The 25470-nt window shown below is 42.4% G+C and overlaps 1 protein-coding gene and 1 long non-coding RNA gene across 2 annotated transcripts in view; both read left to right on the top strand.

The window, feature by feature from the left end:
• The window catches only part of ATXN10 (ataxin 10), a 165963-nt gene that overhangs the window by 100578 nt on the left and 39915 nt on the right, over positions 1 to 25470 (top strand). The gene's annotated exons all lie outside the window — the stretch shown is intronic.
• On the top strand, positions 11336 to 14170 carry LOC140595931 (uncharacterized). The gene is made up of 2 exons (XR_011997912.1): positions 11336 to 11476; positions 12117 to 14170. It is a non-coding gene; the product is annotated as an uncharacterized lncRNA (long non-coding RNA).

Genomic DNA, 25470 nt, shown 5'->3' with positions numbered 1-25470 from the left:
GATTTGAAAGTTGCTGGCCTGTCCCCTGCTTGCATATGTTGCCCAGCACTGCCAAATTCGCCCCTCTTGAGTTACTCATATCTTCAGTGCAGATGTTTTAAAACCTTCGTGTCATAAGTCACTCCTCTGACATAAATTATTTCCTCACAAATTCCTTAATCTATTTTTTTAAGATTTTATTTATTTGAAAGAGAGCACAAGTGAGGAGGGAGGAGTAGAGGGAGAAGTAGACTCTCCACTGAGCAGGGAGCCTGATGTGGGACTCGATCCCAGGACCCTGGGATCATGACCTGAGCTGAAGGCAGATGCCCAACCAACTGAGCCACCCAGGTGCCCTGTAAATTCCTTAATCTTGCTGTTCAAAATATTGGTTATTCTCATAAAGGCAGGACTAGAAGGGAAGCATCTTGCCTGAAAATGGCCCCTGTTGACACCATATGCTTGGGGCAGGAAGACCCAATTTCATGCAGGTGGCATTTCTCCTTATGTTAACTTATAAATTTAATCTGATCTAATAATACCCTCAGGTTTTTTCACAGAGCTAGATAAATTGGTTATAACATTTATGTAGATGAATAAATGAACAATAATAGCCAGGAAAGTCTCTGAAAAATGATAGATAACTACCAGATATTAAAACGTAAAACTTCCACAACTAAAAATGGTACGGCCTTAGCTCATGAAGAAACAGGCTAATAGAACAGGATAGAAAAATCCAGAAATAGATACAAGTGCTTTTGGGAATTACATATATGATAAAGATGATGCCTCAAGGCATTGGAGGAAAAGAAGGACAGTTTTATAAATGGTGGTAGGGAGAACTGGGTATCCAGTATCTTTTGATAAAATTGGATCCATCCCATAGACTGTGCACTGGTTTGGCTGGGTTCCAAAATGACAGAAATCTACATGTTAAAACACCTGAACCTGCAAGTGTTGGAAGAAAACATGACTGAATTCCTTCATGAAGTAAGAGCTGAGAAGACTTTTATATAGCTCAGTCTGGAAGCAGTACGAGAAAAATCTTGGTAAACTTAAGTGTACTTAAAAAGAAAACAAAACTCTTCACATGGCACAAAAGGATAGGCAGGGTAAAACGATAAATGACAAAATGGGAAATACTTTAAATCACGAACAGAAAGCTGACATCCACAATACAGAGTTTCTGAAAATGAGGAAAAAGACCAGTGGCCTTATAGAAAAATGGATGTAAGACATGAATGGACAATCCACATGAAAATAAATGCAGAGGGCCCTCAAATCCACAAAACAGTGCTCTGCCCTGCCCATGGAGAGATAAGTACATGTGAAACCACATGCTGAGACACCGGCTCTCACCTGTGGGCCTGCAGCAGCCCCCGGGCTAGGGACTTGATCATGACCAACAAAGCTAATACATGTTCTTCTTGGACTCTTCAGTCTGTCCCAGAGACGAGCTCAGGACCATTAACCGTACATTATTTATAATTCTAGGAAGTCAGAAACAACCCAGATGTCCCTCAGGAAGGAGTCTTGTATCCATACAGTGAAATACAGCACACTACAAAAATAGCTGAAGTCCTCCTCAATCAGTACATTCTGCGGAGCAGTCTGCTGTTGTATGTAAACAACAGCCACAGAGGACGGTTGCACTCCACTATCTTGTGTAACATAGGGAGAAATGTGAATGACTGCCTACACACATATGTGTGCACACTCACACTTCCCATGTATGTTCAAAGAGAAACTGCAAGAAAATAAAGACTAATTTTTAAAATTTAAGAGGATAGGATATCCTCTTAAATATAGATAGAATAGGGATAGAGAGAGATAGAAATGAGAATTCTTCGCATGTCTCCGTTTTACTTCAAAATCCTGTGTGTTTTACTTAATTTCACAAATTTTTAAAAATACAGATGCATACCCTCAAATGAAAATGAGAAGGTGGGCAAGAAAAGAAGGAATCTAGCTCTTACACAGAAAGAGTTATTAAAAGGGACCCTAAAACATTTTAACCGTATTGCCTTAGTGGGCTACATCCTGAGGACAGAAGCGTCACAGAGAAATCATAGAGCACATGGTGTTGTGAGGACCGGTATTGGGACCGTTCTGAAATACATACTTATACATGCTTACATACTTATGTATATGTGCATGTCACATACTCTGCGTTTAGGATAATGTAAACAGTCGTGTTTATGCTGCTAGGAAGCAAGATTTGCAGCTTAAAACACAGATATAGAAGCGAAGAAGTTTAAAAACTCTAGTTTTGAATTTTTTTAAGTCAGGACAAGCAGTATGCATTCGTGGTTGATAATTTTCCTTCCAGAAAGTATTTATTTCCCAGCTTTTTTCACTGAAAAATATTATGGACCTTGAGCCCCTGTAGCATCCACTTTGTGTTTTCTTGATATCCTTGTTCTCTAAAATGAACCCAGGCTCCTTGAAGGAATGACTGGCTCTAGGTGGGGCCGGAGACAGGGAAGATGTCCCTTGGATACCCGGATGTGCAGGGAAGTTGTTAAAGACTATACAGTATCACGGCGATACAGGGGTTGTTCACTGGCTAGGGGATGAAAAGGAAAATCAAGTAGTGGATTAAAACATCAAATACATAAAAATCCATATGCGCATAATGCATGATATAAGGCATAATGCTAAAGATGCAGGAATTCTCTTTCATCACTCTTGAAGATGACTTAAGGCACCAATTCATCAGTTAGTTGTGTGGCAGCAAAGAGAATATTCAGCAAGAATGAATTATACCAGCAAAGGTGCAGAGGAAGAAAAGAGTGTGTTCCAGGTTGGCTGAAGCCAGGGAGAATCTTTAGTGGACTTGGTCAAGGAGAGTGGACCAAGGTACAATTCCACCTTGGAGCCCATGGAGCCGTTTTGGAGTACTGCTGGCCAGGAGCCAGGCCTCCTGTATTTTGTCTCCCTGAGTAGCCTGGTACAGCGCCTGCTAGATGCTCAGAAAATATTTGCTGAATGAGGAATCCGATAATGGAGCCAGATCTGAAAAAAACTTGTAAGAATGTCAGGAAGTTTAAAAAATACAATTTTCTAATGGAAAGCAAGTTATAGATACATCGGTTGAATAAAAAGTAAACTTTACCACAAGTGTTTTGTCACTCTATAAATAGACTTCTAAATAAGGATACCGGATGCAGTTCCTTGGAGCAGGCTGTGTCCCAGATGGTAAGGCTGAGAAGCCCCTGAGGCAGATTTTAGTGTTTGTGGTCTAACAATGCTGCAACTTCCTGAGAGCTTGCCGAGTGCCAGGCCCTGTGCTTTATGCTAGCCTGTACCTACAAGAGGTGTTACTCGTGCCATTCAGACGAGGAACCAAAGTCCTAGGAGGAATTTGCCCAAATCAGTTATGGCAAAGTAAGATTAGAACCTAGATCTATGTGATTCCATTTTAAGTAGAATTTTTTTAAAATTGTAGATTGTAGATTGCATGGGGCACCTGGGTGGCTCAGTGGTTGAGCGTCTGCCTTCAGCTCAGGTCATGATCCTGGGGTCCTGGGATCAAGTGCCATATCAGACTCCCCACAGGGAGCCTGCTTTTCCCTCTCTCTATGTCTCTGTTTCTGTGTCTCTCATGAATAAATTTTTTTAAATCTTTAAAAAAAATGTAGATTGCAACCCATTAATGGGCTATTAAACCAATTTCATTTGTCACAGCTAGAAGTTTTGTAAAATGAGATAAGATAAGTTAGAGTAGAAAATGTTTCACTTTTCACATGAATGATTTAGCAAGAATGACACATGTTGTAATAAATGCTGGGGCCAGGTGGGACAAATGATGTGAGAAAGATAGTAGATGGTATGTGGTGAATACACGAGTGACTGGATGTCCCCACCCCTATGTTTCTGTAGGAGTTTGATCTTGTGCACATATATTCAAGTTGAATATAAGATGTATCTCTTATATTTTATATGGGGCAAGCTCAAAAAATCTGTAAATACCGTTGCCAAGGGCTGTGTGAATGAGCTGGAGGGTACCCAGACTGGGCTCTGAAGTGCCCTTAAACGGGCCAAGTAGAGGGCTGTCCACAGAGCAGGTGTCCAAGCATGGGAGAGAGGGACCTGATGAAGCAAGGTCCGTCATGGGGTGGCAGATGCGGGCATACCAGCACTCACTGCTGCCAGTCCAGTCCGGGACCAGCGAGGGCTCATGACAAGAGCAGAGCTAAGGGCCAGCATCCATCAACCTCACACTTTCCAGCCCTTGCCTTGACTCGTTAGCCAGTGAGCTGTCTGCTTTGATCACATGGCCTAGGAATGACCCCGGCTTCCCTCATTGCTCCCTGTGTGGCCTTTTAGAAACTGTTCACTTGGAAAAAGAAGACAGCAGCCTTCCCATACAGAAGGAACTCCAGCCAGCCTGGGAGAATGCTAGGTCAGCTGTTTGGCTGCCCCTGGGCTGCCTATTTCCCATTCAGTTGTTGGCGCAGAGTCTGACCACCTTTGGGGGACCATAGTCTCTTCGGCCCTGTTCTCCTCAGGGCACTCATGGCTGCATCCCATCAGGAATGTCACCAGTTCCTGCGAGGATTGTGAATCCCCACAGGGCTCTGTGAGCCATTCCAGCCACTCTGGCAGCTCTCCCAAGAAGGGCATCTGAGGCGAGTGGACCACAGACATCTCTGTCTTTTCCAGAGTCTTCCCTTGGATGTCTTTTTCCTTCTCTTCACACCAGAATTAAAGAAGGTTCTAGGTATGTTGCATGGTCAGCCTTTTCTGCATGATTGACACGAAGGCCCTTCTCAGCAGGAGAGCACAGAGGCTCTGCTGGAAGAAGAGCACTCTCTTGGGGAAGTTTCCAGAAGACCTGGTGGCAGTGTCCCTGCAGATGGAGTTCTCCAGTCTGATGGCCCTAAAGTGTGGCACACCTCCTGGAACTGGCGCACTGAGGAAAGTGTAAAAGCCACCTTCCTTCATCCGCTGAGAATTCTATCTTTTGAGCCTCTTTTTTCTGGTTTTAATCATCATACAGTAAAATTGACTTTTTGGGGGGAATATACAGCTCTTTGAATTTGTTGTATATGTATATAGATTGATGCAACCACCACAATCAAGATACAGAACAGTTCCACCATCCCAGAAACCCCCCTCGTGTCATGTCCTTTCCCTGACTATAACCCCTGCAACCAGGGATCTCTTCTCTGCCACTGGTGTTATATTTTTGAAAGTTTCATATAAATGGAATCATATAATATATGTAACATTTGGGACCAGCTTCTCACACACATCATACTGTTTTGGCGTATCATCCAAGTGATCAAAAGTTAATTCCTCATTACTGCTGAGTAGTATGGCATCGTGCAGGTGTACTGACATTCCCTCATCTGTTCACCTGTTGAGGAACAGTTGGGTGGCTTCCACCTGATGGCCATCACAAATCAAGCTGCTATGAGCATTTGGATTTAGGCTTGAGTTTTCATTTCTCTAGGTAAATAGCCAGGAATAGGACTGCTGGATCGTATATGTTTAGTTTTATAAGAGCCACCAAACCCTTTTCCAGAGTAGCTGTACTATTTTGCATTTCCACCAGCAGTATAGTAGAATTCCAGTTGCTCCGCATCCTTGTTAGCACTTGGCATCATCACTAGTTTTTATTTTAACTGTTTGTTGTTGTTGTTTTTTTTTTTTTTTTTTTTTTTTTTTTTTTTTTTTTTTAAATTTTTATTTATTTATGATAGTCACAGAGAGAGAGAGAGAGAGAGAGGCAGAGACACTGGCAGAGGGAGAAGCAGGCTCCATGCACCGGGAGCCCGATGTGGGATTCGATCCCGGGTCTCCAGGATCACGCCCTGGGCCAAAGGCAGGCGCCAAACCGCTGCGCCACCCAGGGATCCCCTGTTGTTGTTGTTTTTAAGATTTTATTTGTTATTCAAGAAAGCACAAGCAGGGGGAGGGGCAGAGGGCAAAGGGAGAACCATCCTGGAATCTTGGAATCGGGACCTGAGCCAAAGACAGATGCTTCACCGACTAAGCCACCCAGGCACTCCTATTTTAATCATTCCAATAGGTGTGTAGTGGGATCTCATTTTTTTTGTTTGTGTTTCCCTAATGGCCAACAATGGTGAACATTTTCTCATGGGCTTTATTTGCCATCTGTGTATTTTCTTTGGTGGTGAAGTTTCTTTGCCCATTTTTTAATTGAGATTTTTATTGTTGGGTTTTGAGAGTTCTTTATATATTCTGGGTACAGCTTCTTTGTTGGATATGCGATCCATGGTATTTTCTCTCGGTCTGTAGTTTGTCTTCTCAGTTCTGTGGCTGTTTTTGACAGAGCAAGAGCTTTATAATCTTGTTGAAGTTTTGTGTGTCAGTTTTTTCTTCTTAAGGGTCTTGCCTTTAGTGCCATTCTAAGAACTCTGCCTCATCCAAGATTACAAAGGCTTTCTCGTATGTTTTCTCCTAAAAGCTTTATGGCTTTATGTTTTGTGTTTAGATCTATGTTCCATTTGAGTTAGTCTTTGTAGAAAATGTGAAGTTTAGGTCAAGTTGCCATTTTTTGCATGTGGATGACCAATTATTTCAGCACCATTTGTCAGAAAGACTATCCTTTGTCTGTTGAATTGCTTTTGCACCTTTGTCAGAAATCAGATGGCTCTATTTGTGTGGGCCTGTCTCCAGACACTTAATTCTGTACCACTGGTCTTCATATCTCTTTACCAGTACCACCCTGGCGTGAGTAGTATAGGTTTGTATCAGGCCTTAAAATTGGGTAGTAGATTCTTTCAGCTTCATGTTAGCTCTTCTACTTTTTTTGCCCGTCCACGTAAGTTCTGGAGTAGCTTATCTGTAACTGTATAGAACCCTGCTCTGACTGATTGGAACTGAGTTAAATCTACAGCTTGCTTTGGGGGAGAATTGATACTTTTATTGTGCTGAGTCTTCCAACCCATGAGCAAGGAATGTTTTTCTGGTTATGTAGTTGCTCCTTTGATTTCTTTCATCATTGGTTTGTAGTTTCCAGCATTCAGATCCTGCATATGCTTTATTAGATTTATATCTAAGTATTTCCCTTTTTGAAGAACTATTATAAATGGTATTTTAAAAAAAGATTCAGTTTCTGTTTGTTCATCGCTTATACATCAAATATGATTGATTTTTGTGTGTTGGCCTTACTAAACTCACTCTAGAGGTTTTAAAAAATAGATTCTCTGGCATTTTGTACATACACAGTCATATCCTCTGTGAATGAGGGGGAAGTTGTTTCCTCCTTTTCAATCTGTGTGCCTTTGATTGCTGTTTCTTGTCATCTTGCACTGCTAAGCCTTTTCTGATTATGCTACAGTGTCTGTCTCTTCTTCCCTCTTCTCTGACGATGCTGAACGGGAACAGAAATCACATTTTACTGAATGGGGAATTATTAAAGCTGAAGCAAAAACTAGAAAATAATCATAAGGAAAAGAAAGTGGGAAGAAGGAGAAAATGGCATGATGTCTAAAAAAACAGGCCCAACTGTTGGAAAAACAAGAGAAAAGTAGTTATGTTTATATGCAGGCCTAGTTGTATGTAACGATTTCCTATTCTGGAATTAACTGCAGAGAGTTCTTACTTACTCCAGTCTTTTCTGGGCACAGAGAATGGCCCGTAGAACTGAATTATAAAGAAGTGCAAAACCATGGCAACGGAGCATCTTCTGGGCTTTGGACAGAAAGGGGCATTCTGTAACATGTGCTCCAGCTCCCCCGGCCCCCCCTTCCAGTGTGTGTGTCTGTGCATGTGTCTGGGCGTGCTCACACACCCTCTGGGAAGCCTGTGTGACCGCCTCCTGCTGTGCGGTGTGGACCTACAGCTTGGTGCGCCACCACCCAGGGGAGTCTGGCCACACACCGTTTGCCTGAGTGGAGAGAGAGCAGGTGCAGTGCCCCCATCCCTCTTCCAGGTGTCAGCAGTTTTAGAGTTCAGACAGTTTAGCGAGAGTGTGAGGGCAGGCAGCTCAGTGGGAGAACTCTTGAGAGTCTCCAGGCCCTTCCCTGTGACAACCAGAGCTACCTTGGGGGGAGAGAACAGCTGCTTTGTTGAAAAAAGACCCGGACTAAGATTCCAAGTGCTGTCCTGACACACACTGCCTCCCAGGTCCTGACCAGTGTTGTGCAGCAGAGAGTCTCAATCAGGAAATCATCAAGATCAGGTTCTTATAGAGGAAAAATGAGCTTTAAGTGGTTTTTACACAGTGGAAATGGGGGCTCGGAGGTGGGAAACATTACACTAATGTAGTTTCTTGCCTTTTTTCTCCCTCCCCTAAACCCCGTGCCCCTTAATTCTAAAACACCAGTGTGCAGTCACCAGAAGCACTTGCTGACCAAGCAGATCCCCCCCTCCCCCCCATTTCCAGAGGTTGTGTTCTGGCCTGGGGCCATCTCTCAGAAACACTGCCCCTCAGTCCTTAGCCATCCTTAGAAAAGGAGGGGCAGAGTGGGTAGGGGAAAGAATATGGATGTGTGCCCACAAAAGAGTGTCGGCATCTGTGACACATCAAGATGCCTCTTTGTGTGTATTTGGCAGCAAGACCAGTAGCTCAGTGGTTCAGAGATGGGGCTCTGTGTCCTATTCCTGCACTCACATCCAGGACCTCAGCATAAGGACCATTAACTTAAGCACTCCTTGGAGGCTTCGTTAAGATTTTATAAGAAATTAAGACTGAAGTTGGAAAATACAAGCCCTGTGAGGGTTTGTAGAAGGGGTGCAGCACTTGCTGGATGTTCATGTTGAGTCCATACATAGTTGTGTTTATTGTGTTCAGACATTTACTAACTTGCCTGTTGAATGAGGTTCAGAAATGATTACTCTGTAGTGTTTCAAGTTTACTAAAATGAAATGAGTATTGGAAAATGTAGTGAGAGCAAGGCTTTGGGCTGTTTGAGCGTTTGCCCTGACACCTTACCTCCCTAGTGCAACTGCATGTGAGGCAGGTGCAGCCTGATGTCCTGCGGTGGAGGGAGGCTGTGTGAACCAGCGTCTGCAGTCTCCATGCTGTGCTTAGGTTGTGAAGCAGGTCTTCACACTCTCACATAGTGACACCGACCATAGAAGCTTTCGTCACATCATTCAGGCCCTCATATCAGACTGAGGTGAGACAAGCCCCACTTTGTTGTTGAATAGAAACCTGGAGCTCAGGAGAGGAAGGGGAGCTGCTGTGTGGCCCCTCCTCAGCGCACTGGCTCCATCCCAGCCTGTGCACCCCCATCCATCTGTCTGTCCATCCATCTGTCCCTCAGCTTGAGCTCGAGATCGGCTGTCCACAGAGCCTATGGCTATACATCCTCGCCCTCGAGCATGTCACATGACCTCTGAATTCTGGTTTTCACATCATTTTGTGTCTCTAAGATCAGGATGGCAATACACTGTGTAACCCTGGGGTTGAGCAGGAAAACCCACCGGCTTAGGGGTTACACTGATGGTGGGCCACACTTCCCCGCAGCCTCAAGTCCCCCACTGATTCGTAAATAATGACTAATCTTTTTACCACACTTTGGGCTTTACCAGGCAGTTTGACATGCACATCCCCAAAGAAGGTTTGCCAAAGCATTATCTTTGCTTCAAACACTCTCTCAAGAGTCACAGGGTTTGTGGTAAGAAATCAGCAGCTGGTGGTAGTATCAGAGCAGTTCTCAGGAGCCTAGCCGCTCCAGATAAACTCCTAGAGCATTGTAGAATGAATCTTCCTATTTCTAGAAAAGCAAAAATGGTGCCCAGTGAGCCAAACATTTTGCAGTGGTGTTGTCTTGAGCCTTGTAACTTGTGCGTGGGTTGCGTGTGTTTCTTAAGGGGAAGGAATGACAGATCCTGCCATTCTGGTGGAAGAGTTGAGTGCGCACCTGGGTTTTATCAGGGCACTTCCATTCTTACAGTCAGAGAGGAACGGTAAATCACTCTCTGTTCAGAAGTATATCAACAGCTGGGAGCAATAGGTCTTGAAAGGGCTCTATAGGACAGTGACTGGACTTGTTAGGTATGATACATGAGATGTGTCTTGCATCTCACCATCCTTCATTTTTTTTCTGTTTTAAAAGTTAGCCCTTTCAGGAAAGCTTACACACCCTAGCCCTACACCTTCTGTATGCTTTGCAGGGGCCATGGACTCCCTGAGACCTGTTTTTGGACCTCTGAGCTAGAACTCTGGGGATTTGAGGGAATTAAAGTGTGGTGCAAAAGGAGCTTTAGGACTTGAAGGTGGCAGGTGCTCGCTAGCTGTGTGATTTGGGGCAAGAATACCTGGGGACACGTGGGTGGCTCAGGGGTTGAGCGTCTGCCTTCAGCTTAGGTCATGATCCTGGAGTCCAGGATCGAGTCCCACAGCAGGCTCCCTGTGGGGAGCCTGCTTCTCCCTCTGCCTGTCTCTCATGGATAAATAAAATATTTTAAAACAAAACACCTGAAGCCCAGTTTTCTCCACAGAGAAAAATAATGCCTGTGTTATATCTTGCAGGATTGCATTTAGGTAAAGTCTATCAAGTGATTCTTTTAGTATATGATGTCACCCCAAATACTAACTGCTGCTATGACTGTTTTTTTTTTTTTTTTAAGCATTTATATTCTAATTCATTTTTGTGCTGGTGAGTCTGAGATAAACATGTGTTTGTAAAATTCTCGATGGGAGAACTATGCCTTTCTTAGCTTTTTGTTTTCACATATCAGGGGATCCCTGGGTGGCGCAGCGGTTTGGCGCCTGCCTTTGGCCCAGGGCGCGATCCTCGGGACCCGGGATTGAATCCCACGTCGGGCTCCCAGTGCATGGAGCCTGCTTCTCCCTCTGCCTGTGTCTCTGCCTCTCTCTCTCTCTCTCTCTGTGTGACTATCATTAAAAAAAAAAAAAAAGAATATTTTCACATATCAGTTTGCATGTAATTTCTCAGTAAATCAGTGTATTGAGTTGAACTGCCAGCGCCCAGTAATATTTATGTCAGTCAGATAGTGGATAGCACTGGACTTGAATGATTTGATAAATCTATAAGCAGTAATCTTAATCCAAAAGCTATTTTTAACTTAACTTCTTTTTAACTTTGAAAATAATTGATTAGTTTTCTATTTAAATTTTACTGTTCCTCCTAAGTGATACCTTAGTTCCTGAGATTGACCAGCATGAAGAAGTATGTCATACTTTGCTACGTACTGAATAGTCTATAATTATCAAGATTATCCAGTTAGCATAAAGTGTGCAGTGATATTAGCGTAAAGTTTTGTTATGTAGTGTTACCATAGCTGGAGTTGGGTGAGTGTTTAAACCTTTGTGAACTCAAAATTCTTTTATGATGATGGAACATTTTATGTTTTAGTACTCTTCATACAGAGTATGTGTTCAAATATTTTACCAGGTATGTGTTTTTTACAGGTTCATATAATATATAAAATGTATTTCTGTTCCAAGAAAAATACAAGTGGTAAACAGTTGGGAGAGAGCTTGCATATTTTCCTTTATTATCCTGTCTGATGATTAATGCATTCAGCTATGTTCAGCCTCACGTTTAACCAGGTTAGTGTTTAGTTTTGGTTAGGCTGTTTTCCTTATGAGAACAGAAATGGCCAATCCTCTGCCCTGCCTGTCTTCCAGATGGAGTCTTTGCATTGTTTCCAGATCACGGTACTTAATGTAAGGTCAGATTTTCTTGTGAAAACAGATTTTGGATTAACTATACCTGTGCACTTGCCCACGCCCCTCCACACCTGCCTGTGCACTTAAGCTCCAGCAACCTGCTGAGGTCATGGTTCTCATTTCAAGATGGAAAAGAGAGTTGAGGTTCTGGTTTATAGCATAAAAGTGCAAAAAGCAAATTGTGAGTGCCTGGTAGATCTGCAGGTCTCCCTTTCGTAGAAACTGTGAGGAAAGGGTACGAACTCTGAGATCCATGGTGTGACCTGGGACAGAGCCCTTTAATAGCTGACTCTCTGGTTCCCATTCATCTGCTTTGATTGTTGTGAGAATTTGGTGCAGAGGTTGGTAAACTACAGCCTACTGACCTCTTGTAAATAAAGTTTTATTGAGACACAGCCATGTCTGTGCCTTTACTATTTTCTGTGGCTGCTAACACATTACACCAACATGGTTAGGTAGGTGTGACAGACTACCAAATGGTTTGCAAGTCCTAAACTATTTATTTTCTGGCTCTTCACAGAAAAAGTATGCTGACCCCTGATAGAATGTGATCAGAAAACAGTGATTTGAGTCTCAGCTGTGCCACTCAGTAACTTTGTGACCTCGATCATGTTCTGTGACCTCTTCGTACCTTAATTCTTCTTCTGTAAATTTGTCCCTTCATTCAGTGAATGTTATGTGCTTGCTATGTGCCGAGCGCTGTTCTAGACTGAGGAAGTACAGCACTGAAGAGAAGACACCATGCCTGCTCTCATGGGGCTTACATTCCAGTGAAATGTTCAGTGAGGATAATAATAGTGCATACTGCACAGGGAGGGTTTAATGAATTAGTACTTGTAAAAGTACATTTAGAACATTCCTTGGCATAGCGATCATAAGGAGAATACATACCCTATGATGTTAGCTCTTATTATTATGCTAACTATAGGGTTGTTAATGTGTAAAACAAAGTACAAACTCAGTTCATGGTTGGAACCCATATAATTCCATGTTTACTGTCCCTAAAGTTTTTACCGAAAGAATGAATAACTAGAAGTAATAAGGTGCAATTAGCTTCATAAAGAAAGGAAATGGCTCATAGGAAACTGTGTGTAAGTAAAATAGTGTCACTGTGTATAGTCCCAGCTCAGAGAAGTGTGAATTCACAGATTGCTTTCGGTACAGTGGGCTGCTCAGTCACAGAAGATGAGAGCAGAAAAAGTACAAAATCTGATACCGCTGACCCCTTCCGTATTTGCCTATGGACCTTGCAGCTAACCCTAACATTTTATGCTCATTCCATATTTTAAAATTCTCATTACACATCAGATTCCTTGCCCTTCTGAGGTTCTTCGAATCCAAGTAGGAAAAGGGAGAAAGAGTACTGAGGAATGTAAGGATGAGCCAAAAGGCTAATATTTGTTGAGGTGGTGATTATGTTTTAAGACTGAAGATTAAAATTTGAAAATATAAATTTGAAAATTTGAAAATATAAAATCAATACTAATTTATATACTTTAAATAGTAATAATCTGTTTAAGTTGGTGTTTGTGCACAAGGTCCTATAAGACCTGAGATTTTATATGTTGGTACTTGGACAGGTATAGTGAATAGGGTAGAGTTAATTGGTGAGTGGAATGAATACACAGTTTCATAGGACCTAGAAATCCCTTATCGTATGACTTAGGGAAAATAATTTCATTTTGCTAATTTTTTCATTTCTAAATTAAGGAGGTTGGACCATGTTTTTCCAGGTCCTTTTTGGCTTTAATTATGTAATTTGTGAATTTTCTCTTTGATCAGATTCCCCAAAATAGAAAGCTCTGTATTGTCTCTCCTGCTAGATCTATCACTTTTCTTTCATGTAATGATATGATACCTTTAGTTCTTCATGGCTCTAAGTAAAGAATGCATGGTATTAGAGTGACAGGGCCCTACCTTCCTGAGATGTTACCAGTATCCTCATCTTCTTAATCAAGATAATTCCTCTCGTGGCCCTCATCTGTAGGTGGGGGTGTCGTTGTGATGGACCACATAATTACCGGAGACACTTTCCAGTTCTGACATTCTGAGATTCAAGAATACAATTCACAAGATGGGAAGGATGAGGGCTGTGTTGTGTTGTTTTGTCTGTTAAAGGTGAAAAGGAGGAAAATTTGCATGGTTGGGAGCTTTCAAAGACTAGACCTGTCGTTGCAGCAAGTGGCTGTGACCTCTGGCAGTGATTTCAGGTTCAGTGGCTAACTCTATCATTTTTCTGTGTATACAGTATTCTTTTTCCTATAATGTTCTCCGCTTGGCAGATAACTCTGTAGGAAATGTTTACACGTTAAAGCATATATGATGTGAAATAACGAATTTGGGATTACTTTGTATAATTACAGATGTGAAAATTAAATCTACAGTTCATGGGTTGTGATCTGGCAGAGATTAAATAAAATTCATATATGCTTTTTGAAAATACAAAGAAAAAACTATTTGTACTTTATTTGAAAATGTTACTCTTCTGGAACTTTCATTTTTAGGATATTTAGTAATTAGTAATATGTTATAAAAAAATTACTGGTCAATAAAGAAATGAATTGGAAAAATATACTCAAATGATGTTACTGGGAGTCATTGCCCTTAAAAATATAAGGTTAATATTATCTATGATTTAATTTCTACCATATTCCAAAATCATGAAGTTCCAAAGAAATATAAAATCAGTGTGATAGATCACATCAGTAAGAGAAAGGATAAAAACCATATGATCATTTCAGTAGACACAGAAGTACAACATACATTCATGATAAAAACCCTCAACAAAGTAGGTGTAGAGGGAACATATCTTGATATAATAAAGGCCATATAGAAAAAACCCAGGGCTAAACTCATATCCCTAAAATCAGGGAAGGGAAGGGAAAAAGAGAAAGCCAGTACTGAAGACTCCACCAAAAAAAACACTAGAACTATTAAATGAATTTGATAAGGTCACAGAACACAAAACCAATATACAGAAATCCATTGGATTTCTATACGCTAATAAGGAAGCAGCAGAAAGAAATTAAGAAACCAGTCCCATTTACATTTGCACCAAAAATGATAAAATGCCTAGGATTAAACCTAACCAAAGAAGTGAAAGGTCTGAAAACTATAAAACACTGATGAAAGAAATTGAAGATAACACAAAGAAATGGAAAGACATTCCATGCTAATGGATTAGAAGAATAGTTAAAATGTCTATACTATACAAAGCAGCATACAGACTTAATGCAATCCCTATCAAAATACCAGTGGCATTTTTCACAGAATTAGGACAAACAATCCTAAAATTTGTATGGAACCACAAAAGAACCCTAATAGCCAAAGCAATCTTAAAAAAGAAAGTACAGCTGAAGACTTGGTAATTCCAGACTTCGAGTTATATCACAAAGCTGTAATAATCAAAACAGTATGGTAGTGGTACAAAAATGGACACATAGATCAATGGAACAGAATAGAAAACCCAGAAATAAACCTACAATTATATGGTCAATTAGTCTTTGACAAAAGAGGCAAGAATATACAACGGGAAAAAGACAGTCTTTTCAACAAATAGTATTGGGAAAACTGGACAGCAACATGCAAAAGAATGAAACTGGACTACTTCCTTACGCCATACACAAAAATAAACTAAAAATGGATTAGAGACGTAAATGTGAGACCTGAAACCATAAAAATCCTCGAATAGAGAATAGGCAGTAATGTCTCTGATGTCAGCCATAGCAACAATTTTCTAGATACATCCCCTGAAGTAAGGAAAACAAAAGCAAAAACAAACTACTGGAACTACTTCAAATAAAAAGCTCCTGCACAGCAAAGGAGACAACCAACAAAAGTAAAAGGCAGCTTATAAAATGGGAGCAGATATTTGCAAATGACCTACCTAATAAAGGGTTAGTATCTAAAATATGTAAAGAACTTATAGAACTCAATATTCAAAAAACAATCTAATTTCAAAATGTGCAGAAGTCATGAACAGACATTTCTCCAAAGACATACAGATGGCCAAAAGGCACATGAAAAGATGGTTCACATCACTAATCAGCAGGGAAATACAAATTACAGTGAGATATGACCTCACACCTGTCAAAATTACTAAAATCAAAACCACAAGAAACAACAAGTGCTGGCGAGGATGTGGAGAAAAAGGAACCCTCATGCACCATGAGTGGGAATGCAAACTGGTGCAGCCACTCTGGAGAACAGTGCGGAGGTTCCTCAAAAGGTTAAAAATAGAATTACCCTATGATCCAGTAATCGTACAACTAGGTATTTACCTAAAGAATACAGAAACAGGGAATCCCTGGGTGGCTCAGCGGTTTAGCGCCTTCTTTCAGCCCAGGGTGTGATCCTGGAGTCCTGGGATCGAGTCCCACATCAGGCTCCCTGCGTGGAGCCTGCTTCTGTCTCTGCCTGTGTCTCTGCCTCTCTGTCTCTCATGAATGAATAAATAAAATATTAAAAAAAAAAAAAAAGAATACAAAAACACTAAATCAAAGGGATACATGTACCCTGAAATTTATTGCATTACTTACAATAGCAAATTATGGAAGCAGCCCAAGTGTCTGCTGATAGGTGAATGGATAAAAATGATGTGGTATGTATATACAATGGAATATTATTCAGCCATAAAAAGAATGAAATCTTGCCATTCACAACAATATAGATCAAGCTAGAGAGTATAATGCTAAGCAAAATAAGTCCTTGAGAAAAAGATAGATACCATATGATTTCACTTATATGGGGAATTTAAGAAACAAAGCAAATGAGCAAAATAAAAAAAAGAGAGACACAAACCAAGAAACAGACTCTTAAGTATAGAGAACAAACTGATGGCGACCAGAGGGGAGGTGGCCAGAGGGATGGGAGAAATAGGTGATGGGGATTAAAGATGACTTACCACGATGAGTCCTGAGTAATGTAGAGAATTGTTGGATGACTATATTGTTCACCTGAAACTAATACTACACTGTTAACTTTACTGAGATAAACTTAATGAAGCAAAAAAAAAAAAAAAAACCCACTTCATGGGATTGTTAGGAGGGTTAATGAGATCACAGCTGTGAGCTCTAAATTGTACAGCATTATCAAAGTTTGGGCTGTTAACATTTTTTTTAAAAGAGGAATTACAAAGATGAAAAGGGAAACATGTATAATTTTAAGCTGCTGGTTATTGGCTGTGTTTGCAGTGCATGGTTTGAAGACAGCACAGTGTGAAGTGCCTCCTTGCTGCCCATTCTGGAATGTGGTTCATGGTGAAAGGCTTTACACAGTATGGTGGTCAAGAGCTCTGGTTCTAGAGTTGCATAGTTCGAGGTCCAATCCCTAGCCCTGCTGTGGACTGGGAGTGACCCTGTGTGAGCCTCCTTCCTCCTCAGGAAATGGGACAGCAGTAAGTCCTGCCTCCGAGGCTTCTTGGGAGGAACAGGACGTACCATGTAACCCGAGGAGTGCTGGGCAGAGGCTTGGTGAATTCCAGCCGTGCTTATTTCTCCATGCACACATGCATCCCAATCTTCTCAAATCCAGACCTGGATTGGACTTCCCTTTTTATCCCTTAGTGGAAGTCCTTTGCACCTTGAAAACACAGTGTATTGGTAATTGGACCTCCGGTTCTGGACCAAGGTGGCATAGACACCCTTGTCTGTGCTCCCCCCACTAAGCACAGCTGGAATCCCTGGACATCATATGTGAACAAAAAAAGGACCCTTTTGAAAGGTGGAGAGAAGAAGGCAGCCTGCCTGGGGACCTCAGGACTCCAGGAAGAGCCCAATGTTATATTCCCTGGGTTTTCGTTTTGCCTCTGTTGTCTCAGACTGGGTGTTAGAGAAGCTGTCTGTCCAGAAACACCAATGGGTGCAGACAACCCCTCTACCCCCCCGCCCTCCAAGAGAAGCTTGCTCTTTCTTGCCAAAGGTCCAAGAAAGGGGCACTTTAGCAAGGCAGACTTTTAGACTATTTAACTGCCCTACTTCAGACAAACACCAAGATGACCATGGAAAAACATAGCCCCACCCTCATCAGCAAAGGCCAGGTGAGGAGCCGAGACTTTCTCCTTCACCTGGACGTGATGAGGTGTCCCTCACCCCATTGATGGAGTCTGAGACAACTGGAGGGGGAGAGCCAGGGCTTTCATCCCTGCTCAGCAGTAACAGACATCCTTCCTCCCCTGGCCAGCTCTGCTGTTGGTAGAGGCTGTGTGGGGCACTAGAACGGCCTCCTGTTCAGGAACCGTAGGCATAAAGGAGGCAAGCCGCCAACGCCCTGCCACAGCCCCACTGTCCGGAAAGACCGTGAGTGGAAAGCCTGGACTTTGACCCCTACATGGTAATAGCAGACGCTGCCCCTCACCCCACCCCCTCGTTGTCATGGCATTCAGGGAGGTCGCTGAAACAGGACATCTGCTCCAGATTCACAGTCTCATAACATCACACCCAGAATGTTTGCAGTACAAGTAAAAATCACGCGTAATGCCAAGAACCAGGCAAATCTCAACCTGAATGAGAAGAGGCAATCAAGAGATGCCACACCTAGATGACACAGATGTTGGAATTCTCTGACAAGGATTTTAAAGCCGCATTTATAAAAGTGCTTCTGTGAGCAGTTAGACACTTGATGCAAAGGAAGAAACCGAACTTTTCCACAGAGAAACAGGAGATGTAAAGAAAAGCTAAGTGGAAATTTTAGGAATGAAAAACACAGTAACCCAAAATAAAATGTAAAAACTCAATGAGTGGGCTTGGTAATAACACAATGGAGAGGACAGAGGAGAAAAACCGTGAACTTGAGGATAAAATAAAAAATTATCCAGTTTGAACAATAGAAAGAAAATAGACGGGGATGGGAGGAGAGAAAATAGACGAGAAACAAAACTGTTGGAGCCTCAGGGCCATGTAGGGTTCTAGTAAATGTTCTAAGATTCTGTCATCAGGGTCCCAGAAGGAGAGAAGAAAGAGGGTGAGGCTGAAAATGGGCTCAAAGGAACCATTACTCAAATTTGACAAAAAGCCTACAGATACAGAAGGGTCAAGACTGGGTCGTGTTTCCTTTGATGAGCTTGTGGATGGTAAGTGACCCACCTTTCTGGAGATGTTTATGATCTCATCAACCCATCTATCCTGTTAAAACAAGAAAGGATCTTGTTTTCAGTCTTTTATTATTATTTTTTAAAGATTTTATGTATTTATTTGACAACACAAGTGGGGAGAAATGCAGGTGAAGGAAGAAAGAGATGCAGACTCCCCACAGAGCAGGGAGCCCAATGCAGGGCTCCATCCCAGGCCCTTGAGATCGTGACCTGAGCAGAAGGCACACACTTCACCAACTGAGCCACTCCAGGTGCCCCCAGTCTTTTATTCTTAATGACCAAGACTGGCTTGTTTTATCTAGGTTGTATCAAGGAGCATTTTCAACAAAAGCATAACAAAAGAGTCTTGTTAAATAATTTGTTTTCCTAAACCAGCAATTACCTGGGAATATGCCCAGTAGAAATGAGTGCTTATGTCTATGAGGAATCATGTGCGTGAATGTTCATAGCCTTGCTTGGGAGAGCCCCACACTGGAGAAAACCCAAATGTCCATCACTGATAGAATGAATAAAAGTGCAGCATGGTATGTTCTTACAGTGAAATCATACACAGCAAAGAGAAAGATCCTGTGATTTGTAGCAATATGTTTAGCAAGAAAACCCACACTAGGGAGTGCATACTATATGGCTCCATTTGCTCAAAATTCCAGAACAGAAGTAATCTAAGATGATAGAGTCCTAGTTCCTATGTGGGGTTATCAACTGGTCAAGTACACAGGGAACCTCTGGGTGCCGGAATGTTCTTTGTCTTGATCTGAGTAGCAGTTGCACATGCATGTGGATATGTAAAACTTCTACAGGCTATACACTTAAGATTTGTACACTTTACTGTAGGAAATTAAATCTTACAATAGAATAAATATGTGTTCTGAAACACAGGTCTCTACATAAAGTCTTTTCTGTTGCCTTCAGGGTAAAAGTGAAACTTATGAGCTTGGCCATCAAGGCCTCGCCCGATTGGCCCCACCCGGACTCCTCTTCTGTGTCCCCATGGCGCATTGTGTTCTTTCCAGTTCTGGGTATGAATGACATGTTCTCTCATACCTGGGCCTTTCTCAGTCTCCCCACCCCACCCTGACTGTGGTAAGAGCAGTAAATGTGCCTGACTCACCCATTGGCCCCCATTGTAGGGTCTGTCACAAAGCAGCTTTATTTTCAGTTTTTGTCAGTTGAGTAAATAGTTGCAGGGTGTCCACAAACAGAGAATCCATCCTAGGGGAAGGACCTGAGGATGGTGTTCTAATGTTCCTATCACTCTGGTGAGGTTCCCAAGGGCGCTGCACACCGGCCACTTCTTTCCTGCTTGGGGGGCTGCTGCATTTGTCACCAGAGGCCCTTCCTGGTCTGGGGGGCCAGCCATGCTCTGTCACCATGGTTGTGGCCACCTCCAGGGCCATGACTCTGCCTCGCTGGGCCTTCCCCTCTCCCCTTCTCCACCCCCAGCACCCTCGGCTGTGCACTCTTACATTTCCCAGGATATTTACTGTTATTTCAGGCATTTTCTCTTCTCTGAAGACTAGAAGCCCTCTCCTGCAGTTTGTATGGTGCAGTCAAATAAAAGCTTGAAGTTTTAGCAGAGCCAGGCTATGCCATTCACTCCACTCCATGACCGGGAACAAGTTGGTTACCCCTACAGATCTCATTTTCTTTGTCAGAAAAGAACACGGATTCCTACCTTGCAGAGCTGTTAGGAGCACCAACTTTTTTCACATAGAAGATATCTGGTTCATCTTTCCTCCCTCTTTTCCATGTCCCATTCTCTGGTGGGGGCTAACAGCTGTCTCCCAAGGGATGTGCTTCTGAAATGTCTCATCTCTATTCAGACATATTCCCCTCATTGTCACCTGCAGGTGACCCAACACCCTTCAGAGGCCACCACAGGCTGCCGGTGTGTCAGTCAGGATTCATAGAAGGCCAGCTGGGGAGAGAAGGATAGTGTGTCGCTTTCCTCAGGCTCCCCTGCTGGCTTCATTCCTCCATGTGCCTGCAGGACATAGGGCTCACCATAGGGTCCAGATCGAGGAATTCCTCCCAAGGGCCAACCTGTGCCATGATTCCCGGTGCTGGCTAGGGACATGAGCTCCCAGCAGGTCTTTCTTAATTTATTTTTTTTTAAACACCAAGAGCAAGTTGATAAATCGTTTCCAAGTCTGTATTTATTAGTGGCAAGGAGCTCATCATATTACAGCGAGCAGTTGAGATTCTGTCCACGGGTTAAAAATTAAAGACTGAATGTGTTTGGGACAGATTTCTGTTTATTCTGGCACTGAAGTGTGACACTGTCGATGATGTGGTCTGGGTGGGAATCACACCCCAAGAAGCAGAGGTGGAATGCATCTTTTTAAAAACTTGCTATATGGGTTATTTTTGTTCTAAACATAGCCGTGCGTGATAGCGCAGATGTGCCAGAGCTACTTTCCTGGGCTGCTTTGTTTTCTCTGCCACTGACACGGTTTACCGATCCCTTTCTGGTCTTGCTGCTTTCTCAAGTCATATCTTGTGGTACTTTAAGAAGGCTGCTCAGTGGAGTGGAGCTTTAAGTCCTGTGCACTCAAGTACATTAGAGATCAGTTCACGTCCTGATTCATACTTTCCCCTCTTCCTGCTTGAAAACAGAGGCCTTTCATCGGGCTCTCCAGATACTTCGCTGGTCAGCTTTTGATGTTTTGTTGATTAAACTGTCTTCAAGAAATGGCTATAGTGGCAAAGTAACCCTGTGCCTATACTTCTTTCCTTTTACTTATGCTAGTTTAAAGTTCTTTGCAAGGAATGCAACAAAAAAATGCCATAAGTAGAAGGACAAATAAAGAAGATTATATTACTATTGCCCATCTTAGGGAGCACTCTGGAAGCCAGGTTATTGTGCAAGACATTCCCTTCCCACCCCCCTCTCCTCCAGGTAAGTGACACCCTCTGCTCTGCAGTATAGCTTTTGGCCTGGGTTTCAGATGAGACCAAGGTGACTCAGCTGAGTTCCTGTGGCTCACCCCTTGTTATGTAGAGGTCTGAAGAAGTAGAGGACCTGGCATCAGTATCAGGGCTGTGGAAAGGGCCTGCACCTTCCTTTGAAGGGGTATGCTTGGCAGCCTCTGGACCCCGTTCTCCTGGACCAAACACTTGAAGATGTTTTGCATTCTAAAACAGTCAAAAACACCTTTCTGACATCACGCCCTGAGGTTTCTGGTAGTTCTGTAATTGGCCAGCCCAGAAGCACATACATCTTGTGGCCACGCAGTTACTTCACCTTCGTTACCAGATGCTCGTTGAGTTTCTACCATGTGTAATCTCGTTCCCTTCTCACTTAAAAACAACTACTATTTTTTCAGGCTTGTAAGCAAAATACAATAAGCTGTTTTAAAACCAGCTCATTTCATTCATCATTTATAAACAAAGATTTTGTCTGCTGGGTGAAGAATTCCTGAGAAAATCGCAATAAATTCAGATGCAGATGTTTGCTAAAGAAAAGTTAGTTGTTAATCTTCCTGAAATTTGGTGGTTGAACATAAAAAATATTTTTATTAATCACATTGTCCTTTGTACTTGGGAAAGAGTCTCAGTGTTGCTCTTCTAGAAACACTCCTTTGTTTCTCTGTGAGCTCTGTCAGAACCTTGCTGTGTCACCCTGTTGAGTTTTGCTGTGGAATTGGAGTACCCGTCTTCTCTCTGGCTGCTTTTCTTTCTGAGTGGGCCTGGCCACATAGCCGGTCCCTGGCTTACTTTCCACATGTCCTACTTTCCCATCGTACCCAGCCTTGCAGTATCTTGGCCAGGCTCACCTATGGGGTGTGGTCTCTGAATGAGTCTCTGTCACCTTGGCACCCCTGCCATGGCTCTGCAGTGGCCCAGTCCTCTGTGGGACGCTGGGCCAAGACTTGTCTCATGGTGACTGACCTTGCATGCATATGTGGTCACCATTACAAGACCTGGGGGTTCTTCCCAACTCAGGTTGCAGAACCTACCCTGAGTGTAACTCTCTGGTGTCTTTTAGTTGGCCTGCAGAATTTTACTATTATAGGCCTTGGCCTCCTGAAACCTTCACTTTGCAAAACCTTCACAAAGCTTAGATGGAAAAATGCTCAGCCTTTCTAATCATCATAAGAGTGAAGCTAGAAAGTAAAATTTTTTGTCTATTTAAGAAAAGCAACTTTGGAAAAAATTGCCCACTGTCAGTAAGGATAAAGTTCAAAGGGTGATAAGAAGTAGAAAGACCCTTTGGGGCTCAGTTTGGCAAGGTGTATCAAAGAGATTTAAAGGTGATTATATTTTTCATTCAGTAGTTTTTCCTTTGGGAATTTCTCCAAAGGCAATTTATCAGTGATGTAGTAAAAATACTGATATATGGATGTTCATTATGTGTTGTAAAAACTTAGAAATTGTTCAAGTGTCTAGACAGGGGAAGTTAAATAAATTATGGTAGATTGTAATAATGGAATATACACCATTTTAAAAATTACATTTTTAGAGGATTTTTATTATGTGGAAAATATAGAATAGTGTGTATATAAAGATGGTCTTTGTTTTTGAACGTACATGTGTATAATTTATGTGAGTTGAACAAATAAAACTGCTGGTACATAAACATGTTCGTGGATGGGATCTGTCCCCACCTCAGGGCTGGGGCCTGACCCATAAGGGAAGGGATCAGATCCTCAAATGTCAACCTGGGTTGGGGTGAGATTTCGGGGTGGTGATTGCGAGCTGAAACTGACCTTTTTCCTTCTCCCCTCCTGCTTGAGACCTTTGTGCTCAAGCAGAGAGGGGCAGAGGGTCTCAGGAATGGGGAGCCCCCTGGTTCTTTCGTGCCCACCTTCCAGCCTCCACCTCCAAGAACTAACTGGCTGGCTGGCTGGCTGGCTGGCTGGCTGGCTGGCTTGCTTGTTTGTTTATTTATTTATTTATTTATTTATTTATTATTTGTTTATTTATTTAAAACCTTGGGCATGTGGTAGGCTTACTGAATGGGAATCAGCCATCTTAAAGTTGAATATCCTGTCAAGTTTGTTTCTGTTCTTCTCGAGGCCTGGGCGGAAACAGCATGAATTGGTTGAAATGAAAGTACTTTTTTATTCAATTTAGTGAGGTATGTATGTGCATATGTGTTATTCCTATAATCCTAACAAGGGAAGAAATTGGCAGCTCCACATAATTTGGTTTAGAAATCAGCTTCTAAAAAGTCATCCTGAAAAATGATCATTGGACAAATAATCTCATGGTCACTGTGACTTTTAAAGAAAATCTTGTCACTGTCTATTTTCAGTTAGATTCCTTCCAGAAAAAAAATCATATTTCCTACAAATTACTCCATGAGAAAGTGTTTACATTTGCCTATAGTATCTAGTGTTGGATTATTCAAATCCTCTGATGACACAGAATTTGGTGATGATGCCAAGGCTATAGAAGAAGCACAAAGATTTCTCTTCCGAGACCCCTAACATGTTTGAATGCTTTAGGACTTGGTCCTGAGCCCTTCGCTGTCTGCAGCCATCTCCTCAGGGAGGGCACCAGTCCCGGGCTTTAAAGATCATCTATCTGTGTGCGATGACTGTGTGTACCTCTCAAACCCAGACCTGTCCCCTGGGCTCCACAATGAGACACATGGCAGCTCACACTCCCTATAAAGGAAATATAGAAGCTGTGATTGCTGGTGGTCACTTGGATGTCTCCAAGCTCAGTAAAGGATACCGGCTGACCAGGAACTTAGAATCTTTGAGTCTTCCTTTCTCTTCTCCACCCACCACTCTAGAAAACAATGCCTGTCAGATCTCCCATCAGCTGCTGTTTTAATCTCTAGTGCACCACAGCAGCCCTGCCTCAGTCAATTTTCCACTCACCTGCTGCAGTGAGCACTTTCTGACAGGCTGTCCCAGAGTGCTCTTGCTCTTCCTTCCCCACATCGTTATATGGCAGCCAGGGGTCATCTTTTCAAAAATCTGCATCAGAGTATTTCATTCACCTATATAAAATCTTCAGTAGGTCCTTTTACACTGAGGAAAAAAAGATCTGAATTATTTTCCTAATCTTCAAGATTATATTCTAGGAAGCTGAATCATCTAGGGGGGTTTTAAGCACATATGTGCATATATGTATATGTGCCTGGACCGTACCCCCAAGATTCAGTTTAAGTTGATGTGTGATAGGATCAAGGTGTCACTTTTAAAAGCTTCCCTACGTGATTCAGATTCACAAGAACGATTGAGAACCACTGCCCTGTACCAGTGATTTTTGAAATTCGGCATGCATCATAATTATCTGAAAGCTTCCTTCAGCAGCTCTCTGCTGAACCCTAGAGTTTCAGATTCAGTAGGTTTGGGGTTGGCTCGGGATTTGCATTTTTAAAGAACAAATGATGCTTATGCTCCTGCTCTAGGGGCTCAGTTTTGAGAACCACTATTCATTCAGTAGGCTCTGGCTCTTTTCTTTACAGCCTCATCTCCTACCATTTTATCCATGCTCCCTGCACAGAGCCACACAGATTTTCTTTGCATAATTCAGATATGTTCAGTTCTTTCCACCAGTAAGTCTGATTTGGGTTCCCTCTGGATCTTTGAGTGCTTGCCTCATTTTTATGACTCGGGTCTTAGTTCAGATGTCACCATTTTATAGGAAAGTATTACCTGGCTGCCCTGTCTAAAATAGAGCCTCCCCTGTCACTCTCCAGTTGATCATCCTATTTATTTCCTTTGTAGGAGTGATCCTCATCTGTAATGTTTTTATTTGTTTACTTATTTCTTGCTCATGCATCTCCTGTATGCGTCCTGCACTCCCCCTATGCTGTAAGTTTCAC

Source organism: Vulpes vulpes, chromosome 16 (assembly GCF_048418805.1).
Source record: "Vulpes vulpes isolate BD-2025 chromosome 16, VulVul3, whole genome shotgun sequence".
In the NCBI taxonomy this organism is placed as follows: domain Eukaryota; kingdom Metazoa; phylum Chordata; class Mammalia; order Carnivora; family Canidae; genus Vulpes; species Vulpes vulpes.
The sequence above is the reverse complement of the archived record's forward strand: the minus strand, read 5'-3'. Positions and strand labels throughout refer to the sequence as shown.